Here is a 12,796-nt window from a genome sequence, read left to right as displayed (position 1 = left end):
TTTCGATCAGAACTAGTTAGCGATTGCTGATAATTTTTAAATATTATAAATATGTATGATAATTTTCTATTCCACTATATTACATTATCATGTGCCAGTTCTAAGAATAGCAGTGTGTTTCCTAACTAGCTCTCCCTAGACAGTTTCCTCCTGTACTGTATGGAGATACTGATAAGAATATCAATGTAATCCACATTTTGTGATAAGTCACGCGTCAGAATGCAAAGTCATTTTACTCTGAACTTCTTATTTAAAAATCCCTTAATGAAAAGTGAGTTTTAAAGAACTGCAAGAAAGAAAAATTATTTTGATAAGTGCTTTGAAGTAATTTCTTCTGCATTTTATTGATAGATCATCAATAACAACAACAAAAAGAAGCTGCACAATATAACTGAAATAATTTCTGATAGAATTTTCTTTTTCAACAACAACAAAAAATCAATCTTCCACATACCACCCTCAGTTTCTAATCCCATCTGAAAAATAAGATTAGACCAAAAAAAATCTGTGACCATCTGGTACAGAGCTTTACAATGAAAAATTCCATCACCTGGATTTTGATAAAAAACAGGGAGAGAGAACTTGTTTTCTGCTCAGAAGGAGAGGCTGCTCCTGAAACCCAAACCAAAGAAGGACCTCAGTTTCACTGCTAAAAACTCCAAAGAGGTTTCCAGTGTCCTGAAGTGTTTTAGACAAAAAGTTTAGAATTTTGGTTGTATTTAACGAAACAAGATGAATTGCAAAAGTATTAAATTCTGTGCGACTAAAAAACACACCAGAGAAAGTAGGAAATAAGTTAGGATTCCTCACCATATCTTAAAAGTGAGAACTCATAGCTTATATTCAATTAACTCATAGCCATATTCAATGGCTGCACTGTGAATTTGGGCAAAGGTAAGAACTGAAAGAAGAAAGGAATTCTGTACCCAAAAAAGACTGAAATATGTTGTTCTTGACAGCACAACCTTAATAAACCATAAGGCAGAACTGGCAATGAAATGGGCAGAAGGTGTTCAGGTAAAACTTTGCTCTTTGTTCTCAGCGTAAATGTTCCGGTGAGCACCATAATCTCCAGTAGCACGTTATCTGGTAAAACTTACTGACCTTGTGACTAACATCAAGTTACATTCTCTTGAAATTTCTCTCTTCCAGATCAAGTTTGTATAAGGGTATTGTGAATAATTCTGCTCTTTTTGGAAAGCTATTTAAAATTTTCAAGTAAAAGGTTATTTTCAAGACAAAGCAGGGAAAAAAAAATAAAAACAATAAGAAAGAATTGTGTCTGATAATAACAAACAACAAAAGCAATCACCATTATTGTTCATCAGACACTAACAAGAGCAAAAAACAAGAAGTGAATTTGAACCAAGGTTCAGGGTATACACAGCACCCTGTCCACTATAGTTATGGGCTCTTGTTTTCCGCTCATGGTACCAGGGGATATCGAACTTGATACAAAAACTGATCAACAGTAATCAGAGAGAGAATATTTACTTGCTGAATTTGTAAATAGTGTTCTCCACCTGATGTTCAGCTTCCTGGTAAAAATTTCATGGACTGTCTTAAATGAACTAGTTTTGCAAACAAAACAAAACGCCAGTTATCCACACAACCCAAACTGCAGCTGCATCAGGAAAGTAATTTGCTAGATGAATTTCTCTAAGAAATTCTGAGTAATAGAGAACCACTGCAGATTTTACTAGGCATAAGAAGGGGAATCATTTAGATTCAGACAGCTGTTACAAATGTCTTTAAAAATCCTACTCAAAATGCACATTGTCCACCATGTCTCCACTGCACCGTGTCAGTCACCTTACATCTGAAATACCTATTCTGCCTGTGGATATGCAATATCAAATACCAAGAAACTACCTTGTTTTTAAGACACAGAACCAGCTTGCAAAATTACAATTAAAAAAATGCTAAAAATATTACAAAATGACTACTTCCATTATTGTAATTATGAATCCAATTTAACGTCACTAAAAGATCTAAAAGAGTGAAGACAACTTCTCTTAAAAAAGAGGTGATGATAATTCTCATCTTGAGACCTCTTAATTGGTTATTTTCCCACTCTATATGAGTGGCTTTCCCTATATATAATAGAGAAAATTAAAAGCAAATTATATTTCTTTTAGTTTGAACTGCAAACAAGCAAGACAATCAAGTGAAATATTGACTGATACATAGCACTGCTGTTTAAAAATTTCATTTTCCCAGAAAGCTTCATACACAGTTCAATTTCTTCTGTGCTATTATAATATGTACAACATTAAAAAGAAAAAAAAAAAAGAGGTTGCACATCACCTGGAAAACTGTTTCTTACTTCTAACTAATTCTGGGGGCTTTCTCCTGGCTTTAAGTGGAAATAGAATGAACCAATCTGTACATCTCTCTAGGTGACATCCTGAGGGATATATCTGCTTTTTCTAGATGGTACCCTGAGGGTATTTAAAAAGGTTTTGCAAACATGTTTAAAAGGAAGGAATGAAGGGGAGAATAGGCAGAAGTAAAGAAAGTAGCATCAGTAGAAAAATGGAAATGGAAGCAAAGGCTGTACGATTTGCTGTTTTCTGCTTCCTGCCCAACATGCAGCCTGCCTCACTGCTAACTGAGAGAGGATGAAAACTGAAGGCTCTTACAAATAGGAGGAAACACTATGCCTTCAGACTTGCAGATGTTTAGGTTTTTTTTCATCTAAAATAAACGTCAGTAATGATGGGTGTAAATCAGCATTACTGTCCTTGTGGATAGGAAATGTTATGGAGATGATTAGAAGAGAGAGGAATCAGGGAGTTTTAGCAGTACTAGTACTGGTTTCACCCAGGGGAGTTTGGATCTGTTGCTAGCATAAATCAGCACAGACTTTCTGATTTTAGTTCCCAGCTTGAAGAAGCTGAAATGGAAAGTAAAAATAGCTAGAAAACCAATCTTCAAATGACTCAGATAATAGCACTTTATCAGAATTCATAACAAGAGAATAAAGAAAAAATGTTCTGGTGAAAGAGCTAGCTGCAAAAGGAATGGATTTGCAATGCAAAACACTCAATCCCTCACAGAGTGAGAAAAGCGGGATTACTATGAGAGTGGTGTACAGTAAATACATTTTCTGCTCCAAGCAAGTTCAGCTCACTGTTAAACCCTTCTTGCTCTAGTTTTGCTTATCACTCAGAAAAAGCCATGATATTGCTTATAACTGTATTCAGAGTCATGTCAGAGAGCAAAACAACATAAGCTTGTTTGCCCTTGCCTCACACATGACACAGGAATTGTCTTGTCCAAGATACATTTCCTCTAATGGTAAGCCCATGGTTTTACTAGCTAAAATAGAGATTTGGTTTCTCCCATACATGGATGGCCTTGGATCACTTATCTGCACTACACAAAGCAGCAATTAGTATCCAGTGAGGAAAGAAATTTGCCCCAAAAACACAGTAAGCTCCTTGATGAAAGAATATGTTAGAGTAGTACACAAATTTCAAAATGAATATTATTCAGCTTGAAAATTCATTTTAGTAGGTGGCAGCAAGGAAATATTATTAATTCCATCATTTCTGCTGTCCTTCCAGCTGAGCAGACACTCTCCATCTCTTGCATAAGCCTCACGATGAAGATAACGTCTCATTTTTCAGAGCAAAATCACCATGTGTTAGCACTGTTTCAAAAATTAATAGAAATAGCAGATGTTGGGATAATTAAAAAATGTGTCTCCAAACTCTTCCCAGAGCTATTTTTCAAATATTCTGAGAATCAGGGCAGATTCCTATTAACTCAAGCATTCAACAAGTCCAAGAGCCTTGTAGAGAGGTCTGTTAGGGAAGAATGGGTTTTAGACCCAAACAAGCTGATTGTATCCACACCAACCCAAATGTCAGCAACCATTTAAAAATACAGAACATCTATGTGCTGATAAGCAACACAGCCTGGGTTGTGCCTACACAGCAGCGTGATACATTACCACATCTCTACTGCTGCTTCCACCATACTGCCTAATCACATGTTGGTGCACTGCAAGATTTTAGGAAGCTATTTGCAGAATAGGGTGCAGTGCCTGAAGGCCATGGCATGTAGTAACATATTGCCAACACTGATTAGAACTACAACTCTTCGGAAAATATTAAGCATTCAAGCTTGAGTTACAGTGGCTAGCTTTAAAAACTCAGTGCTCATCATTCTGCAGAGCTTGGAAATTCAGCTTTACACGACGCAAAAATAATACGTGGATTTTACGCAAACATGTGAGACTTTTAACAGATACTGTACAGGTGAACTTGGAAACTTTGCAAACAGGGCCACAACAGCACTATAATAAATTTAGTTCAGTCAACTGAAAACACTTTTTAATGTTTAGTATAACTACTGAAACGCTGTGCAGTGTCATTTGAATAGGACATTGCATACTAAAGTACATTTCCTAGGAAATGTTGCAACAAAGATCAAAAGAAATGAAAGTCTGCTACAACTAAAAGCATTATTTGCTAAGATGCTCCACAAACAAAGCAATGTGTGATCCAGATGTCCCTCTCAGGCCTGATAACCAGGCATTTCATTATCTTTATTGTGTCTTCAGCAAAGGACTCTAAACTACAAAAGCATGTTCCAAGGTGTTCCTCCTGATCCAGTAGTATAGAATGATTTTGTATATAAATCCCAGTCACAACAAAGGAGAAAGGTTTTCTTTTTCAATTAAAACCAACAGCTTGCTTACAGTTTAACTGGTTTCATAAGATACCCTAACAAAAACTTTTAGAAGTCACATTATTTTACTAGTATTTTGTGATCCGATACAACAATTGCCAATGCACAGCAAAGGACTGTTAAGGTAGTATAATTAAAGTAGTTAAGGTAGTATAATTAAAACCATTTTCCTGAACCTAGGTGAACTTTTCTCTTCCTGGCTGCACCCCATGCCGTATGATACCTAATCACACAGAACCAGTACAGCTCAATTGAGGCTACAACTGTCTTACGACTTCAAAATCTCACTTGCAGTCAACAATCTACCACTAACAGTAATTCTTTAGGTGTCAATTCTTTACAGCATCTTTTGATTTTATTTTATTTTTATCTGCACATGACATACAATAACCAACTATTTTTCTTTAGACAAAAATAATTCCTTTTGAGCAAAAGCATCATTAACAGCACAGGATACTTGGAAGTCAATTCTTCATCCAATATACCTCCAAGATAATGTCTCCAGATAGCAATTTCAAAAGTAAAGCATTCTACTTGAGGCAGTATGTGTGTTTCCAGTAGTATACAAATCACCAATACATTTTTAAAGTTCAGCTTCATACAGGGTTTTTTAAAAGCATTGCAACTCAAGACCAAACCCACAGCAGCACCACTACCAACAGTAGATCTGGAAGCAAGCTACTTTTGTTCAGTCCTTTCAGGAACAAAAACTTCTGAGTCCCTTTAGTCCATTCAGGCTCACCAGATGGCTGTCCCAGTCCAAAGGTACTACGTGCTTTTCTAATGCTTGGCAACTCTGGCACCTACGGAAAATCTGCAGGATATCAAGAGCTGGAGACATACCCTGTGCATCTTTCAAAGAGTGCAGAGCACCTCCTATCTCAGTTTTCCACTCCCTCTGTAATTGTGGTACAGCTGCTTAAAGCAACCATTCCAGTTGATTTTCCCAGCAGACAGCTACAGACAGCAGTCATGTACGAGTCACCCAGTTGCGAGTCTTCTTAGGGCTCCACTGTGAGCCAACGTGAAGGAAATTACAAGGTTTTAGGCTCTGTCAATCCCTACTGTGACAGTCAGCTGCTGTTTCTGAAAGTAAGGAATTGTATTCTTTAAGCTGCAAAGTAATGCAAACAAGATGTTTCTTTTTCAAAAGGAAACAAACAGGATGAAACGCTTTCCCTTATTAGCATGAAATTTCAGCAGCCACTTCCCCCTGTTCCTGGACATAACTGAACAGAATCTCAAGTCTGCAAGAAGTGTGCTCTCTCTGTGAGATGGCTCAGACCTGAAATCCTATAACATTTTTTAGGCTTTTTTAAACCATACTTGACCAAATTCAAAACTTTATCAAACAACACATAACTGTTTGAACCAGAAATACCTTTAATCTCTAGGTTAATATGTTCAGATAGGAGCTTAACAACTTTTCCCAGAATAGATCATAATCTAGCAGTTTTCACACTCATCCGAGGTACGAGATTTAGTTTTGGGTCCTTGTTCCATACATGTCTTATGTAAAGGTAGAAGTTAGACCTGAAGAGACAGGTAGTCACTGAAGAGTAATCGTGATCCTTGACCAGTGGATCATTTTACCACCTCTGCTTGGTTCATCAGAGGCTTCCTCAGGCAAAATACTGTAATTATTGTTATTGTTAGCTGACTACTACGTAGTATTCTCTCTCTTGCATATTGCTGCTTTAACAGTACCCTTCACAACTCATTTGTTTTCTCATTTGATTTGCAGGTTTGAGCGCGAATGTTCTCGAGTTCCAGGAAAGTTTCTCAGATCATGACACTAGCAAATATTTGGATTCAGAGTGAGGTCAAAACTTCTGAGCAGCACAGACATCACCAGTGTTTTGCCAGCTACACAGTCTGTGCCTGGCACCAGGACAACCAAATCCCAATCCTGCAGGCACAGGCAGAGCAAAATCTGTGATACTGACCTGAAATACATAAATAATAGGGGGATAAGTAGTTTTTGGCACATACACATCCCCAAAGCTTATGTAACCACTTGTATGGCTTGGAAAGAGTTTTAGAGAGGATTAGGTTTTTGTCATTTGTCAGAATATTTTAAAATCATTTGGGAACAGCAAACCTACCAGTATTACATTTTAAAAAGGAAAAAATAATGTAACAGAGAATCCAAGTGTTTTGTTTCTTATTACTCATTCCATGTCACCTAAGGGAAAGAGCAATTAGCAACGAAAGGTCCACAAAACCTATACTGTGCCTTCTCTGACCTTCTGGAATAATACAGTGTTTCATATAGCAAAAGTAGTCAAGAAAAATCAAGCAACAAACCTAGAATAAGTTATTCACAATATAGCACACACACGTAAAAACGTGGAGAACAGGACCTCCATTTCCTAGCCACAGATCTGCAGAGCTATAAGGTTACTAATTACAACAGAAAACTTTTGCCCGTGCTACTCTCAAATTCAGGTAAAGCGGCAAGAATATGCACTGTCTATCAAGGAACTTGAACAAATCGCTCCTGACATATTGGTATAATAAGAACTGCATTTAGGAAAGCGAGAAATCAGAATAATTTGTTCACAATAGCTGTTTTGAAGCATTTTTCCACTGGGTGTATTACTACCATTCAAGAATGTCACTTGAACGCTGAGGATTTGCTGCTGTGGTGGCTTTTGGACGCACACTTCCCATCACATGCCTCAACCTCTAAACGCTCTGGGACTGAGTTACCTCTGCTCTGGAGATAATCAGCACACTTCCAAATGAGAAAGGCTTTATGAATATCACCAAAGAAATGTCCAAAGTAAGCTGTCACTACCTAAGTAACTGGATTGCAATAATGGACGGATATCCAGAGACCTCCCATTGAAGAAATAAAAAAGAAGAAATAACACAACTGTCTGAAGTCCTTCCCCACACTTCTTTTCCATTTAAGTCACATATTTTGGATTTGCTTGGTGAGATATTGGATATGAAATAGATGGGCTACATCTTCTCTGGTCATAGCCTGTACTAAGGTATAACCTACCTTAAAATCAAATGCCTAAAAGACTACTTAATTCAATATACTCTGATATCTCACTGTCAAAATTACAGTGAAAAGAGAAGGAAACAAAGCACCATCAATCTTTTTTGTCATAAAAATTGCATGAGAAAGATTAAAATTAACTGTGTTTTGAAGAGTATAATGTCAGAGTGCTCTTTGAATGCATAATTTATGAGATATGCAGCTGTTTTCATTTAGCCTGAAATAAGGCAGAAACAACTTCGTGAAGAGAAAAGAAATGGCCTTGTATTGTACAGCCGCAGTTCTTCAGACAGATTAGTTGATCTTAAAACTAACTAAAATTTAGTGGAAAGATTTACCAGTGCTGAAGGGTTCAGTTATTTTTGTACAGAAAAAATATTCTCTTATGCTGAAATATGAACGAGCCACTGTTTGTGGTAGATGTAGAACTATTTGTAATTAGTTTTAAAAATTCAAGTTTACAGTGTCTATTTAACACAGTTCTTTTGACTTACTTGCTTTATGAAACAGAACACTTAATTTGCGCCTTAGTAACGTACACAAGATGTACAAAGGGATAAAGTAATTATTAGGCAAGGAAAGTGAGCAAAATAGCTGTTTTGCTAATAGGGACCGGTCCAATTTGTGTATTATTTCTGAATCTGCAATTCGTCTCGTGTGCGACGTTGAGGGGACACGGGACATTTAAGGATAAATGCATTAGCGTTTACATGTCTCCCACTCCAAAGATGGATAACACCACAGTGAAGCTCTCTGTTTCACAGAAGATCTGGTGTTACAGACACCTGGACTTTGTGAATAATGTATTGCAGAGAGATGGTGTAGTACATGTTTGAGTATCACTCTGTTCTTGTCCTGCCCTATGCACTGCTGCTGGCTGCACTTAGACACGAGACGCGGGGCTGTGTGGAACCTTGGACTACCCCCATGTTGACCTTCTCACATACTAATGTTTTCCTGATTATCAAGATTACAAAATGGAGTCTGAGAGCAGCACAAGATGTATACATGTCATAGGAGCCACTCAGATAACCAAACACCTATTTGACCATACAGTTAATCTCCAGGACTTCCTTTGTTTTCTTTTTTCTTCTTTTATATGGTGGTTTCCTTTTTTCCCTTTTTTTTCTCCTTTTTTTTTTTGTCATCAATCTTATCTTAGATCTAAATACTTCTACTTTATCAGAAATCCTAGGAAGGGAGCACTCAGGACAGGCTGTGCGACTGGCAAGCAAGATGCAGACACCAGTGCGAAGACTTCTCCAGAAGCACCTCACATCTCTTGCTGTAGCGCATCCAAACACAGGGAAAATCCCAGTCCTGGAACAGCCTCAGTGGAAGGCACAACACATTGAACAAAACCTCTGCAGCCATCCACGTGCAAGGGTACATACACCCTGCAAGTTCTTCAGCCTAATGAAGCATCCTCTAGCCTTTGTGGCTAATGGTCTATGCATTGCCATGCCAGTGAAACTCGTATCACTGTTGCAGATTTAACAGTATCACCACAGTCAGCAATAAACAAAAACCTAAAAACAGCATAGCTTTTCTGAGTGCTTGATTATATAAATTGAGTGACCTAATTCTGAAAGCTTTCACAATGCAGATTCTATTTAAATGAATCTTCCACACCTGTCAAAGGTATTACAATCTGTTATTTTGATCCAGAAAATGGATTACAACCCCCTCCATACCCCCTCCCCCCCCCCCCTTCCAATTTTGTCAGTGTTAATATTTCCTTTCCCCACCCACAAACCAGCAGCTTGCAGGAACGCCTAGCCTCTGTTCGGGCACTACTCAGATAAAACACTGGTATGACAACAACACAGCTCACACAAGATGGCTTATTTATTGAATTTGGGCTGAAAAGAAAACTCCTTTTTCCATCAGAAACAGATCAATTTATTGCACTGAAGTTTGATTTTACTCAGGCAGTCAAAGTGTTAAGGAAAACATTCTAAATGAGCCTCCCAATTGCTCCAGTTAAATAACCGATGTTTGAAATAAAATATTATGGATATTACATAATAAAGCTAATAGAAATGTCTCAAAACCGAATATGATCAAAGACAACTGGAAATAAGCTGACCAGCTATGAAATGATATTGCAAAGAAAAACTGGAAAATTTTGAGCATATTGAAGTTTCCTTCCCCCAGGGACTGACTGAGGTAGAAAAAAACTGAAAGGCTCTCTCAAGTATGCCAAAAAATTTTTTAAAGTCAAATACACAGTTCTTTGAATTTTCCAGCCTCCTTAGGATGTGGCACATATTCTTACCTTCTTTTTGCAGAGGAATGTTTAAAGTGGTGTAAAACAAATATCTAATAGCATGACTCTGAAATGGATGGCAGGCAAGGTATGCTCAGTGGTCGCATGAAATAGTTTGATGTCTCGCTTGTACTTGACACAATTCAGCATGCTCTCCTGGGAACACAGATCAGTTCTGACCCACCCAGGCACAACCTGACAGATAAACTAGGTTTCTGGAAACCCTCTGTTAAAGCACTTGGCAGTGCCATTGAGCAGTTTTCAAACCGAAGCAGCATTTTAAGAAGTTAGCTGGGAGAGCACTGAAAAATGCCCTTGAAGCAGATTGTCTCCCCTTTGTTGCTAACTACCAGGAATCACCACTCTGTCCACTAACACTAACATTATTTGACTGTGACGTTAATTGCAGAGGAGAATAACATTACCAGCGAGAACTAAATTTTGGCAGACATGCTCCCCAGCAAACTGTGGAGTTCAGTCTTCTGCGGAAACAAGAGCACATCCAGGTGACAACTCACTCGCTTGCTTAAAGCTTTAGTAGGGCATTTTTTGGAAGCCCTACTAAAAGGCAGCCATTTCTACCACGTGAACCACTGCACTGCAAAGCACATGGAGAACTGCTATTTCTGAGATTACTTCGCAGAGGAGATGCTGCAGCTGAAGCTGAGGCAGTTTCCCAGCTGGAGCACACCACGGGCAGGACCCCGCTGCTCTCCACCAGCGCGTCGGATCTGCGCAGAGCTCCTGGGAGCTGTCATTGCTCACTGCATTTGGCGAGTTTGTAACTGCCAGAAAACTCTGCAGCCCTTTTGTGGCCAAGCAGCTTTATAACACACAGCATTGCCACATGGGATAGGTAAACGAGGGGAAGAGAATGAGACCACTGGGAGACATTCACAGCGATAGCTGCATAATACGAAATCTTGCGTATGCAGTAACATGAAGATGAAGTGGTGTAGTTTGATCTTTGTGCTTACTCCCCCACCAGTACTCTTAAAAATATATGTACATTTGCCATTCATAACAGTGACATATACACTGATTTTAACTCCCAAGCTCATAAATGTGTGTTTACACCAAGGAACTTAAAATGACTTTTAACTACATAATAATTACATATTACACAACTACACATTGATTCCACACAGAAACATACCCTGAGCTCAACAGGACTTCTGAGAAAATAGAATTATTCTCATCAGTCAGACCAAAAGACCAGTGACCTCTTTGTTATGGGGAGATAAAAGTACTAAGTGTTTATTATAGATGGCGAATGTTTTTGCCTAGTACTATCGAATCAATAGAGTGAATGCAATATATTATTCAAAGCCAACAAAACTAATTTGCATGAAAGTTCATCATCGTGACTATATTCATAAATACAAATAAAATTGCTTTAGCAAATTGATGAAGTATGGACTCTGGCAAAAAGCGTATGTGCATACAGAACTTCAATTTCAACTAATGTCAATTTAGATTTCATTTAAAGCTTTTATCAAATCTGTTCTAATTCTAGAAGACTGTTTCTGCAAGCTGACAACATCAGCAAATACCATCAGCAGATGAAAAGCTTTATTTTCTCATTTAGCAGTTGAAATTTCAAAAAGAAGAGGTAAATATTTAATCTTTTCACTAGGAATTATCAATAGGTTTAATGCAAAACTGGGAATTCCTTGGCAAGTCTCCAGGAAAAAAAAAAATCATGTTTTAAACACTGTATTTTGATCAGCAGCTAAGAAGTTACCTGGCACAGGGTTAGTACACGCTACTAAGTTTCAAGGTTTCAGCAACTTTTGCATCCAGCTCTGGCACACATGGAAAAGCACATTGTACTCCACTCCTCCTGAGATGGCAGGTATCAGCATGGAGATATTTGTTCTTTGCTGCTCAATGTTCAACCCCCAGAGGCCACCTAAACACTCTTAACAGACGTGTTTGCCACGTTTGACATTTTGTTGCTGTTGCAGCTCTCCAGCTGGAAGGTTTCTGAGCAGGGAACGGAGGGTTGCTGTTGTTGTGGGCACCTTCCATCCTCAGTAAGCAGATACTGCATTCTTAATATTGTAAAGCTGGAAAAACTTATGTTCCATAGAAAGAAGAGGAAACATTTACTGGCAAATGTTTTAACAGTTTATTATACTGTTTCTTTAGAGTGTGTAAACTTGGCTAACCAATGCTGCTAGCAACTTTGATCATCTTTTAAAAATACATATAAACAGACTCATTAATGTGGCCAGATGAAAATGTATAACCCAGGACTAGCATAAATAAAGCAGATAATTATTTCATAAACAGTATCCTAACACCCACACCACCACTGCCAACTCATCCCCTGAGATAAAAGGGAGAGTGGGAGATGAGCTAAAAGGAAAAGAACTGCCCCAGCTGTGCCGGCTATTTGGTTCTTAATACATGTGGATGAATACACATGAGTTATGTCAATATATTTTTAGGCGTGGAAGTAATTTTATTTTTTAGACTTGTGCAACAAGTCATTCAGAAGTAGCATGTTTGTTCTTATTTTTCTAAATGGGCATATTCTTTTCCCATTTTAATTAATGGGATTTGTGCCACTGATATCAGAATGGAAGAACCTGGACCAATATGCTGAAAGCTATTAATAAGGAAGAATTTATACAAAACACCAGGCTTTTAATAATGTACTACACACAAGTGGAAGACTACAGGGAAAACATTTGAAAATATCAAACAATCTAAAACAGAACTACTAAAAAGCAACTGTGAAAATGGGGTAAACTTCAGCATATATTTTCATGTTACTACTATGCCACAACTTCAAAAATTCACCCAAATTAAAC

At 37.9% G+C, this 12,796-nt stretch overlaps 1 long non-coding RNA gene across 1 annotated transcript in view; it reads right to left on the bottom strand.

Moving 5' to 3' along the window:
• Window positions 1-304: 304 nt before the first annotated feature.
• The window catches only part of LOC308197486, a 64,439-nt gene continuing 51,947 nt past the window's right edge, over window positions 305-12,796 (bottom strand). Inside the window, exon 3 of the long non-coding RNA XR_013952983.1 lies at window positions 305-6,644. This is a non-coding gene — a long non-coding RNA (uncharacterized lncRNA). The remainder of the gene's footprint in view (window positions 6,645-12,796) is intronic.

Source organism: Anser brachyrhynchus, assembly GCF_964034855.1.
Source record: "Anser brachyrhynchus genome assembly, chromosome: 6".
NCBI classification, from domain to species: Eukaryota; Metazoa; Chordata; class Aves; order Anseriformes; family Anatidae; genus Anser; species Anser brachyrhynchus.
Note: the sequence above shows the minus strand (reverse complement) of the source record. Positions and strands in the feature narration are given on the sequence as shown.